The following is a 12,388-nucleotide window of genomic DNA, read 5'->3' as shown; positions in this document are numbered from 1 at the left end:
CTATCCACCTGTCTTCAGTTCTTCCACAAAAGGCAGTATGCAGAAGGCTTACAAACATTTGAAAATGCCCTCACCACCGTTAGTTATTAGAGAAATGTCCATTGAAACCACCAGTTACCATTAGGTACACACCCACTGGGTGGCTACAGTGAAGGTGGACAATACAAGGGGCTGACGAGGACATGGGGCCACTGGAACGCCCGGGCTCTGCTGGCTGGGGGCACTGTGCAAATCCCTTTAGCTGGACTTACGCATGCTCTGACCCAGCAACTTTGTTTTTCATACAAATAAATACCCAGCAAAGGAAAGCACATACATATAAATATCCATGTGTGTGCTTATGTATGTAACAAGAGTCTTGGACTAGAATATTCACAGCAGCAGCATGTGTAACAACCCCAAACTAGAAGCTATGAGAAGCCCATTAATGCAGAGCGGATGAGTCAAGTATGCTGTGTTCATACACATAATGCCGTCAACGGTGAGCATAAACCCTTACAAGCACACACAACAACATATATGAATCGTAAAGCTAACATACATGCTTATTATAGTATAGAATAGGATAGTATAGAATAGGATATTATAGTATAGAATAGGATAGTATAGAATAAGATAGGATATTATATATAGAATAGGACAGTATAGAATAGGATAGGATATTATATATAGAATAGGATAGTATAGAATAGGATAGGATATTATATATAGAACAGGACAGTATAGAATAGGATATTATATATAGAATAGGACAGTATAGAATAGGATAGGATATTATATATAGAATAGGACAGTATAGGATAGGATAGGATATTATATATAGAATAGGATAGTATAGAATAGGATAGGATATTATATATAGAATAGGACAGTATAGAATAGGATAGGATATTATATATAGAATAGGACAGTATAGAATAGGATAGGATATTATATATAGAATAGGACAGTATAGAATAGGATAGGATATTATATATAGAATAGGACAGTATAGAATAGGATAGGATATTATATATAGAATAGGACAGTATAGAATAGGATAGGATATTATATATAGAATAGGACAGTATAGAATAGGATAGGATATTATATATAGAATAGGATAGTCAGGATGGGAGCTATGCAGGCGAGGAAAGGGCGGCGACGGGAAGGGGTTGTTGGTGACTGAAAGGGGGCATGAGGGGGAATTCCGGGTGCTGGTGATGTTCCCTTTCTATTCATCTGTTCACTTTTATTTTTTGAAGTTGATTTCAGAGGGGAAGGGAGAGGGAGAGTTAGAAACATCAGTGATGAGAGAGGATCACTCATTGGTCGGCCACCCAGCATGTGCCCTGACGGGAAGCACACTGCGGCCTCCGGCATCACAGGGCGCCCTCACCCTGAGCCAGCGGCGCGGCTCTTTCTGCTCTGGGCGTTGGGCACACGCTGTGTTCTGTGTATTGATGCTACGTACGCTCTTCTGCAGGCAGGTTACACGCAATGAAGAAAAGGAACATTTTAAGTGACGGCCACCCTGGTATGAGGTTAGGCAAAGCGGCCCCTTCCTGCCCTCTGCCCTGCTCGGGCCCTCAGATGTGTCACTCCGGTGCGGGCCAGGAGGCTCCCTCGCCCTGCTCCCCGTCTCCAAACTGCCCCCTGGTTCGCGGGAAAGGACAGCGTACATGACAGCTACTCAGCAATTTCTGTTCATCGCTGGGGTCCCACAGGTGGGGCCAACGGGCCCAGGTGGGTGACAAGGCGTGAGATGGCCGGGCCTCCGGAAGTAGGAGGGACCACTAAGCTGCTTCTAAAGGGGCCGTCACAGTAGCCAGTAGCTCCAACTGCTGAATGCCCCTCCGGAATGCGGGCCGATGAAGTCAGATTTTCCAATTTTTTTTTTAAGCTAGAAATCCTGGCTGGTGTGGCTCAATTGGTTGGGCTTCTGCTTGTGCACTGAAGGGTTGTCTGTTCAATTCCCAGTCCGGGCATACGCCCGGGTTGTGGGGTCCACCGCCTGGGGGGGTGTGCACAAAGCGGCCAATCAATGTCTGGTGCTCACATCAATGTTTCTCTCTCTGTCTCTCTCCCTCTCTCCTTTTTGGTCTAAAAATCAATAAAAAATATATTTTTAAAAAAGCCAGAGTGCTCTAGGAAGCCTTTCTTTTAGTTTTCACACTCTGGCAATTCTCTCCAATGAAATGGCCAATCAAAACATGCCAGTGGGCCAGGTTTAGCGAGGGGCCAGTCTGAGGGGCTCTGAGGCGGGTCCCCGGGCACAGCAGGGCATGTGGGCCAGGCAGGTGCCTGCAGCTCATGCTGGGAAGCTTGCTGGTGCTTCCTGCTTCCCCTCCCCTTTGCCCCATTGGGCCACCCTCCAGCGGGCAGTTCTTGAGCCCTTTTTAAGGAAGACCCTGTACTCTGGCTCAGCGCCTGGCTGGCTGCTGCCCTTAGCCTGAGGCTGCCACACTTCCTGAGGGAGGGAGGGGCAGAGCTGGCCCAGGACTGGAACCGAGTCCAGACCTCAGCCTGAAGCCATGTCCTTCCTGAAAATGGCTGCCAGTGGAGGAGTTTCTAGGTATTCCAGCAGGCCCTTTACTAAGAGCAGAATTTGCCCAAGGAATGGCGGTCATGGGAAATCCCTTGGGAGGTGTAAGTCCCTGGGAGGCATCTGATAGGCTCCTGTCCAGTGAGTGTTGCTAAAGACTTTGGCCCAGGGATGCTTCCCGAGCCCGGGGAGGCCCGGCCAGGCCGTACGAGGCTCCGAGCTGAAGCTCTGAGCCGGCCTGCTCACCGTCTGGGGAATCCAATTGAGGCCAGTGAGATGCTTTTCACTCTTCAGAGCGGCACAACGTTTGGGAGCCTGACATACCAGGCTCTCGCGGAGGGGGGAGGGCACCCGTAGACACTGGTGGCGTCTAGGTGCTCTTCAGATGTTTGCTGTAGAGAACAAGCTGAATTCCGTTGTGTGTTGTCTACAAAGAGAATTCCGTTGTGCTTTGTCTACAAAGCTCTTTCACATGCTAAGGAAGCATGTGCCACTTGTTCATGGTGGCATTGTTTGTAATGGCAGGAAACCGGAAACCATCTAGATGCCTAGGATGAGGGCATGGCTGAGTAAAATGTGGTCCTGGTACTCACAATAACCTGGTCTACATGTATCAATATGGCTAGAGCTACAAAACACAAATTAAGTGACTTTTCATGATGTGGAATGATACATGTATTGGCTTTCTATTGTGAAATATCAGATTATACCTAAGCTTTTTTTTTTGGTTAATTCTCACCCAAGGAGATTTTTCCATTGATTATTAGAGAAAGAGGGGGAAGAGAGAGACACACACACACACACACACACACACACACAGAGAGAGAGAGAGAGAGAGAGAGAGAGAGAGAGAGAGAGAAAGAAAGAAACATGGGTGTGAGAGAGACATTGATTGGTTGCCTCTTACATGTGCCCCAACGAGGGCCAGGGATTGAACCTGAAACCCAGGTATGTGCCCTTGACTGGGATTGACCCTGTGACCCTTCAGCACATGGGCTAACACTACTGAGCAACATCAGCCAGGGCTATCCCCAAACTGAATAGTGTTAAAAGAGAACAAACTTGTATTGTCGCCACAGTTTACATGAGCCAGGAAAGTGAGTGTAGCTCAGCTGGGAGGTTCCGGCTCACAGAGGGAAGATCGCGATGTCAGCTGAGGTTGCAGGTGCCTCAGTGCGCCACTCCTGGCTGCCACGTGTGTGCTGATTGCTTGTTGGGGGCATGAGGCCCTCCCCAGGGGACTTCTCCATGGGCTGCTTGAGTGTCCTTGCGACGTGGCAGCTGACTGCCCCCCAAGACAGCAATTCCAGAGGGCGGAAGGGGGCGGCCATGTCTCCTATAGTTGTTTTTGGAAGCCACAACATCACTTCTGCCTTATTCTATTCATTAGAAAGAAGTCACTAAGTTTGGCTTACATTTAAGGGAATTAGTCTCCATGCTTCAAAGGAAGAAATGTCAAAAAAAATGTGCTCAAATTAAAAATATATATATTTTTTTATTGATTTCAGAGAGGAAGGAAGAGAGAGAGAGAGAGAGAGAGAGAGAGAGAGAGAGATCAATGATGAGAAAGAATCATTGATTGGCTGCCTCCTGCATTCCCTACTGGGGATCGATACTGCAACTTTGTAGTCCAGAAACACTGACATCTGTATGGTTTGGTAGCATTTTTGTAATTTAATGGGGATGGATGTGACACAACTTAGGCCAATCAGACTCCCCCCAGCACGTGGGATGAGAGATTCCCTCTTTGTCCTGGGGTTGCTAAGCTTTCAAGATACACCTCCTGGATTGCTTGAGTCCGTTTTGTCCACCAGAATGGAGAGCCTTTCTGAAGGACTGAGGGAGAGAGACAGCCAGGGAGGCCATCGGAGCCTCTGGCTAAGGGCGTGCGTGAAGCCTGGATGGTGTGAGGGAACGTTTCAGTTGCGTAAAACAGTGAATCCCCTTCAGGTCATGCTGACTTGCACTGGGTTTCTGTCCCTTGCCACCATTGCACTCTTGACGCATAAAAGAGTCATGGTGCTATTGCGTCAGTCACAGCTCTCTGGAGAGACAGAAATCACGAGAGAGAAGTACGTAAAGAGATTTATTATAAAGAACTGGCCGAGGTGATCGTGGCAGCTGAGCTGTCCCACCACCCCCGTCACAGCTGCTTATCGTTTTTCTTTATCATTTCTCTGAGCTTTAACACCTTTGGGTGACAATCTAATCTCTGTTAACTGCCTTCATGCTTTATTCAACCTCAGGAAACACATTTTTTATCTCCTGAATAGTTTTATGTTCTGGGCACATTTTCTTTTTAAGAATTGTTTGAGAGCCCTACTTGGTTTGGCTCAGTGGATAGAGTGTGGGCCTGGGGACTGAGGGGTCCCGGGTTCGATTTCAGTCAAGGGCACATGCCTGAGTTGCAGGCTCCGTCCCCAGTGGGGGGCGTGCAGGAGGCAGCCGATCAATGATTCTCACTGATGTTTCAATCTCTCTCTTCCTCTCTGAAATCAATAAAAATATTTAAAAAATTGTTTGAGCGACTACTAGCCTCTAAATATGAAGATTACACATCAGCAATCCTTGCCCTTCGCTCTGCGCTCTGGGCGGAGAGTGCACCTGCGGGACGGGTGCTCCCCCCCAGCCCGGCGCTTCCCGCCTGCAGCCCGGCATGCCGTCATCCTCCTGTTTGCTCATTCTCAGAGAAGGAGGCCGGTGTTTGCTCAGCGCTGGGTGTTAAGATGGGTGACACAGGCTGTTTAAACATTTTGGCCCAGACAAAGAGGCGGGAGAGTGTGTGTTTGCTGTACCTTCACTTTGCCCTACTTGAGAGTCAGCAACCTGTGGCGACAGGGAGGGGCCTCAGCCCCAGGCAGATGCTCTAGTGGATTCCACTTCGGTGCCAATGGCCTCCTTTTCGGTCAGGTCTGTGGTAGCCGAGGACGGAACTAGCCCAGCTGGTCTCACTGGGCCATGCTCAGGAGTGACCTGTTTGACCTAACACATCTCTTGGGATGGGCAGACCCTGGTGGGAGCTTTAGCAGAATCAAGCTTTGTTCCTGCTCGTCCCCGCCCACTGCACTGCTGCTGTCCCCAGCTGCTGTCCGTGGGGCTGGTAGGGGTCTCGGGAATCTTTTGGTCCCTTCCATCTCCTCCGTAAATGGGCTTCTCCCTTGACCTGGAATGAATCGTGGCTTGGCAATCCCTCCCTCCCATCCGCGTAAGCTCAGTGTGTCTTGCAGAAACTCCTGGATGTTTTTGGCCTGCTGTGTGGCAGCCTCCCCTGCTGTCTGTCTGTGGGGTGAGGCTTTTCCTCTTATGAAAAACCTCCTTCTCCTCTGCCTCATCCTCCTTCCCTTGGCCAACCAGGCCTGCCTCAGGCGCAGCACGACCCTCCCTTCCTCCAGGAAGTGTTCCGGGAAGCCTCCCTCCGTAGACACCCTGTGCTGTGTTCTTAGAAACTCGTGTTGTGCCCATCGAGAGCTCACCACCTGGCCTCTAACTCTGTTTACTCATCTGTCTTCCTCTCATCTGCAGAGCACGGGCAGTGCCGCTCAGTCACTCAAAAAGTATTTATGGAGAGCCAAGTCCACACATGAGACTCAGAGCTGGGCACCGGTCTTTTTGTTTTTTAATTTTTATTGATTTCAGAGAGGCAGGGAGAGGGAAAGGGAGATAGAAACATCAGTAATGAGAGATCGAGCCTGCAACCCAGGCATGTGCCCTGGCCAGGAATCAAACCTAGAACCCTTCAGTCTGCAGGCTGATGCTCTATCTGTTGAGCCAAACTGTCTCGGGCTCAGAGGGCGGCCGGTGATCAGAGGGCGGCCGGTGATCAGAAAAGATCCAGGGAACAAGACAGGCTGAGGGTGGAGGGGGCCTAGCTCTCCTAACCTGGGCTGGTGCCCTGAGGTGGCCTGTGGTGGGCACAGCCTGCGGGGGCATCAGGAACTTGTTCTCAGGGCTCAGGCAGGCAGTGAGCCAGGGCGGGCATGGGCAGCCCTCTGAGGCGCACTAACCGCCGAGCTGTCTGCGTTCCCAGGGGCTCCGTGAGCCAGGGCTGGGGTGCGGTGCAGTGCGTGCCCCCCGTAGTTTGCATTAAAAAAAAAGTTCCTTCAGTTCTCGGAGCCTCCATTTCCTTTTGTGTAAATGGGGGTTGTTAGGTTTAACCAAATAACGGAATCGCTACCCCTCCCCTGGGAACTGGCCATCAGGCCACTTCACAAGGGACATTCCCTTTCGCTTAGACCAGTGGTTGGCAAACCGCTGCTCAAGAGCCACATGCGGCTCTTTGGCCCCTTGAGTGTGGCTCTTCCACAAAATACCACGGCCTGGGCGAGTCTATTTTGAAGAAGTAGAGTTAGAAGAAGTTTAAGTTTAAAACATTTGGCTCTTGCTGAAACTGGTTGGCTCAGTGGATAGAGTGTCGGCCTGTGGACTGAAGGGTCCCAGGTTCGATTCTGGTCAAGGGCATGTACCTTGGTTGCAGGCACATCCCCAGTAAAGGGTGTGCAAGAGGCAGCTGATGGATGATTCTCTCATCAATGTTTCTAACTCTCTGTACCTCTCTCTTCCTCTCTGTAAAAAAAAAAAACACACAAAAAACAAAAACCAAAAAAACCCCCACAAAAAACAAAAAACATTTGGCTCTCAAAAGAAATTTCAATCTTTGTACTGTTTGCATTTGGCTCTGCTGACTAATGAGTTTGCCAACCACTGTCTTAGACCACATTCCATTTGCTAAGACCCTCTGGGCCTTCCCAGGATCAGACCTGCCCAGAGAATTCTCTGGCCAGAAAACACACACCCAGAGTCCTTTAAATCCTCTGCCTCCCGGTCCCTGGGGCTGGCGTCATTTTGGGGCTCAGCCCGTCTGGTGTCCAGATGACCTAGCGAGTCCACAGTCCCTCCCCACTTTGGCCTCGTCCATTTAATATTTTAGACTGAGGATGGCCTGGATAGCTGAACCACAGGAAGGGCCCTCGGTACTGGTGCCACAGGCCATTGTGAGGATCGATGAGCAACGCGTTAGTGCAGTGTCAGGAATGGAGTAAGACTGTCGTCAGTGTGAATTCTGATGAGCCTTTGCCCAGTTTGGAGGTTTATCTTCAGCATCTCTTAGAGCAGCAGTGACTGTGCCGCCCGAACGTCCCGTGGCCGCGTCTGCAGAGGAGGTCTTGCGCTGCCATCACTCTTGTAAACATCACAACTTCCAATAACTTCCTGACCACAGTCAATCCCCTACGACAAAAAGAGCGAGCTGAGTGCCATGGAAACATCAGATAAAAGAGCGACCATGGGACCATGTGGAGAGCAGTGCAGGCCCAGGGGGCAAGGAGCCCAAATGAAGAGTCTAAGGTCAAGGCTCTGGTTTTAGGCATCGGAGCGACTTTCTTGGAGGCTGCCCGACATTTAAGGGCGTGGTGACTGATGGTGTTAGTGGCAGGAAGTGGCACCAGGTGTCAACCTCGGCTCAGCAACCTCAGTCCTGGAGTCCTGGCTAAGGAAGGATTCAGAGCCAAGACTCAAACCAGAGGAGAAAGTTTGTTTTGAAAGTCATAGAGACAGAAGAAGTGAGCCATAGAATAAATAGGCTCAGGAAACAAGTTACAGCAAGAAAGGTCCTTGAGGAGAGAGAAAGAGAGGAGGCGGGGGGGAGGGAGAAAGAGAGAGGGAGAGAGAGAGAGCAGAGAGAATGCGCCAGGGGATCGGTGGGGAAAGGCTGGTTATGCTCCATAGAGAGCCCATTTGGGTCTTCCATCCTGAGCTCATTCATCTGCTGTCTCGGGAGGATCCGGTAGCATAGCCGCAGCCTTCCTGTTGTGTCTCCTTAGGGTCCTGGTCTCCACTGACTGGCTGGCGCCGGGGAGTGTGTCATTAGCATTGCAGCTGGTTCCCACGTCAGACACAGTGTCCCTCTGCCTGGTTTTGCAGTTGTTCTGGGCTTGGAGCGGAAACATAGCTGAGGCCTAGATGTCACCTCCAAGGGGTAAGGGTAGGGGTGTACGAGCCCTCTTACTTTGCCTGTTGCTAGGCCCCCGGTGTTCTCCGCCCTGGCAACCCTCTGCAGCTGGCCCATCTGACCACCCACTACAAATGTATTGGGGCAGGGTGAAATGACCTTCGGGTTGTTGTCTGACTACCTGGTTAGATGCAGTGCCACCAATGGACATTTTGGGAAGATGAGAAGTTTTGAAGGGGGAAAAAGACCAAGTCCAGTTTTGAACATAGACTTAGTTGTTTGATGGGCATTGAAGCAGAAATTTCTAGAAGGCAATTGACAATGTGGATTTAGAGTTCCCAGAGCTTGGAATTGTATATAAGGAGGGGACAATGGCAGCTGAGGGCAAGAACAGAATAGCCCAGAAGTGTGAAGTAGAGTGAGCCAAAAGCTGTGGAGAAAACCATGAAGAATCACCATTTGAAGAAGGAAAAATGGAGGAAGGAAAGCTAGCAAAGAAGATGGAGAAGGAAGAAAATCAGAGAAATAAGGCCAAAACCAGGAACCAGGGGAGAGAGAGAGAGAGAGAGAGAGAGAGAGAGAGAGAGAGAGAGAGAGAGAGATCCATGCATTGCCTCCTGCATGCACCCCATCAGGGATCAAACCCAAAATCTGGGCATGTGCCCTGACCTGGAGTGAAACCACACCTTTTGGTTTGCAGGACGATGCTCCACCCAACTGAGCCAGCTGACCAGGGCTCCCACTTGTAGTTTTTGAATTATTTTAAAACCATGAATGTGTGTCACCATAGTTTTTTAAAATTAAAAATTTAATCAAAGAAGATATACGAGTAGCAAACAGGCACATGGAAAAGATGCTCCAACTCATTTGTCATTAGGGAATGCACTCTAAATCACAATGAAATGCCACCTCCAGTCTATCAGCATCGCTGAAATGACAAAGACCAGCGTACAAAGTGCACCATGCTTATATTGCTTTGACAGCTCATTCATAAAAAAGGAAATGAGGCCCTCTTCCCCCAGCTTCCCTCCAAACTCCCCAGGGGATTCTAACCAATCACTGTGGTGCTGGTGAGATTGGGGCAAGCGGAACTCCCATTTGTCACTGGCGGAGCCACTTTGGAAAACAGGCTCTTACAAAGTTAAACACGCACCTCCACAGTGTTCCAGTAATTCACTCCTAAAAATTTACCCAAGAGAAATAAAACAAACAAAACACTTATGGTAACAGAAAGACTTGTACTTGAATATTCTGTTTTTAAAAATATATATATTTTTATTGATTTCGGAAAGGAAGGGAGAGAGAGATAGAAACATCAATGATGAGAGAGTCATCAATTGGCTGCCTCCTACATGTCCCTCACTGGGGACCAAGCCAGAAACCCAGGTATGTGCCCCAACTGGGAATTGAACTGTGACCTCCTATTAAGAGTCATACATTGATTCTTAACCACTGAGCAACACAGGCTGGGCTACTTGAATTTCTTAACAGCTGTTTTCAAAATAGCCCCAAACCGGAAACAACCCAAAGTCCATCAGTCTGGGGATGAGTAAATAAACGGGTATATCCACACAACAGAGTAAAGGAACGAAGTAAAGAAGAATGAAGGATATTCCCAACAACAGTGATAAAGCTTAAAGCATTACGTGAAGTGAAGGAATCCAGAAGCAAAATCCCAAGTCCTATATGATTCCACTTACATAAAATTTGAGCAAAGACAAAACTCTAGAGATAAAAGCAAGTTATTGGTGCAGAGGAGTGGGGAGGGAAGGGAGAGCCTGCAGAGAGGCACTGGGCACTTTGTATAGTGGTGGAACTAGTATAGGTTAGGATATTTGACAAACTCGAATTAGATACAGAAAATTGTGAATTCTTAAACAAAGCTAGATTTAAAAAAAAAAAAAAAAAAACAGCTTAGTTTAACAACCACAAAAATGGTCTTTTAAAAGGATGGATGGCCTGATCTACAATGTTCAGTGACAAAGGGAAACTGCACGAGTGAGGAAGGGAAGGGACCGTTCAGTTGGGTGTTTGTGTGGCAGGCTGGGCTGGAGCATCTGGATTGGGAGGGGTGGAGCTGGGCCCCAGATTATAAGGAGTTCAAGAGTCAGCGGGGAGTGAAGAATGGAGGCAGTGAGGAAATTCACCTGTACACATTTATATTTATAATATTTATACCGAATATTTATACCGAATAAACTTGCCTCAACATTTCTGGTTACAAAGAAATGCAGGTTAAAACACCACCACCACCTGATCGTTATGTCTGTTAGACTGTGTGGACTGTGTAGGGAAGTGGTATGTAATTTTTGTAAAAAGAAATTTAAAATAAAAAGACCCCTTCCCCCCACAGTGTCAACACTCACTAGGAATTTACCCTAAGGAAATAATTAAAAACTGGGCAGAGGTAACAGTGTAAGGTTGTTAAGTGGAAGTGTCATAGATAACGTAAAGCAGAGGAAACACCCTAAATATCCAGTAATAAGGGATTGACTGAGTAAAATAATAACTTATCCATTCTAGAACATGTTTGTAGCCTTTTAAAATATATATTTTATTGATTTTTTTATAGAGAGGAAGGAGAGGGACATAGAGTCAGAAACATCGATGAGAGAGAAACATTGATCAGCTGCCTCCTGCTTGTAGCCTTTAACATGTTTTGATGTATGTAATAATTTGGGAGATGATGGGTTTGGGTGAGTGGGAAATGAGAATGAGTGATTTGGGCAAAATATCCTTTTCTACCTTTTGAATTTTAAACCATGTGAACCTATCAAAAACGTAAAATGAAATGGAACAACAACAACCAAAAGACCCTGAATAGCTGCAGCAGTCTTGTGAAAGAACAAAGTTGGAGGAATCACAACACCAGATATCAAACTGTACTACAAAGCCACAGCAGTCAAAGCACAAGAATATTGGATAAGCGAAACACAACAGAGAGCCCATAAATCGACCCACATCTTTATGCTCAATTAGTATTTGACAGAGGAGGCAAGAGCATACTGTACAATGGAGTAAAGATAGTCTCTGCAACAAATGGTGTTGGGAAAACTGGACAGGCACATGCAAAAAATTCCACTAGGCCAACAACTTAGACTATACACAAGAATAAACTCAAAATGGATATAAGACTTCAATGTAAGTCCAAAACCCTAAAAATCCTATAACAAAACATAGGCAATGAAAGATCAGACATCTCTTGAAGCAATATTTTTGCCGATATATCTCTCAGGGCAAGGAAAACACGGGAGAAAATAAAGAGCTGGGACTACATCAAACTAAAAAGCTTCTGCGCAGCAAAAGAAACCACCAAAATGCAAAGGGAACCCACTCCATAGAAGAACATATTTGCCAATGATTCATCCAATAAGGGATTAATTTCCAAAATATATAAAGAAAAAAATATATAAAGAACAAGTCAAAACCAAGAAGGCAAACTATCTCATTAGAAAATGAGCAAAGGACCTGAACAGACATTTCTCCAAAGAGGATATACAGATGGTCAAGAGATATAAAAAAATGATCAAGGTCACAGTCATCAGGGAGATATAAATTAAAACTACAATGAGGTGTCACTTCACACCTGTCCGAATGGCTACCATCAACAAATCTATAAACAGCAAGTGCTGGCAACGATGTGGAGAAAAAAGGAGCCCTGGTGCACAGCTGGTGGGAATGCAGACTGGTGCAGCCACTGTGCAAAACAAGGTGGAGTGCCCAGCTGGCATGGCTCAGTGGCTGAGCATTGACCTATGAACCAGGAGGTCACAGTTCAATTCCTGGTCAGGGCACATGCCCAGGTTGCGGGCTCGATCCCCAGTGTGGGGAGTGTAGGAGGCAGCCAATCAATTATTCTCTCTCATCATTAATGTCCCTGTCTCTCTAGCCCTCTCCCTTCCTCTCTGAAATCAATA

Source organism: Pipistrellus hanaki, assembly GCF_964339955.1.
Source record: "Pipistrellus hanaki genome assembly, chromosome: 4".
Lineage (NCBI taxonomy): Eukaryota > Metazoa > Chordata > Mammalia > Chiroptera > Vespertilionidae > Pipistrellus > Pipistrellus hanaki.
The sequence above is the reverse complement of the archived record's forward strand: the minus strand, read 5'-3'. Positions refer to the sequence as shown.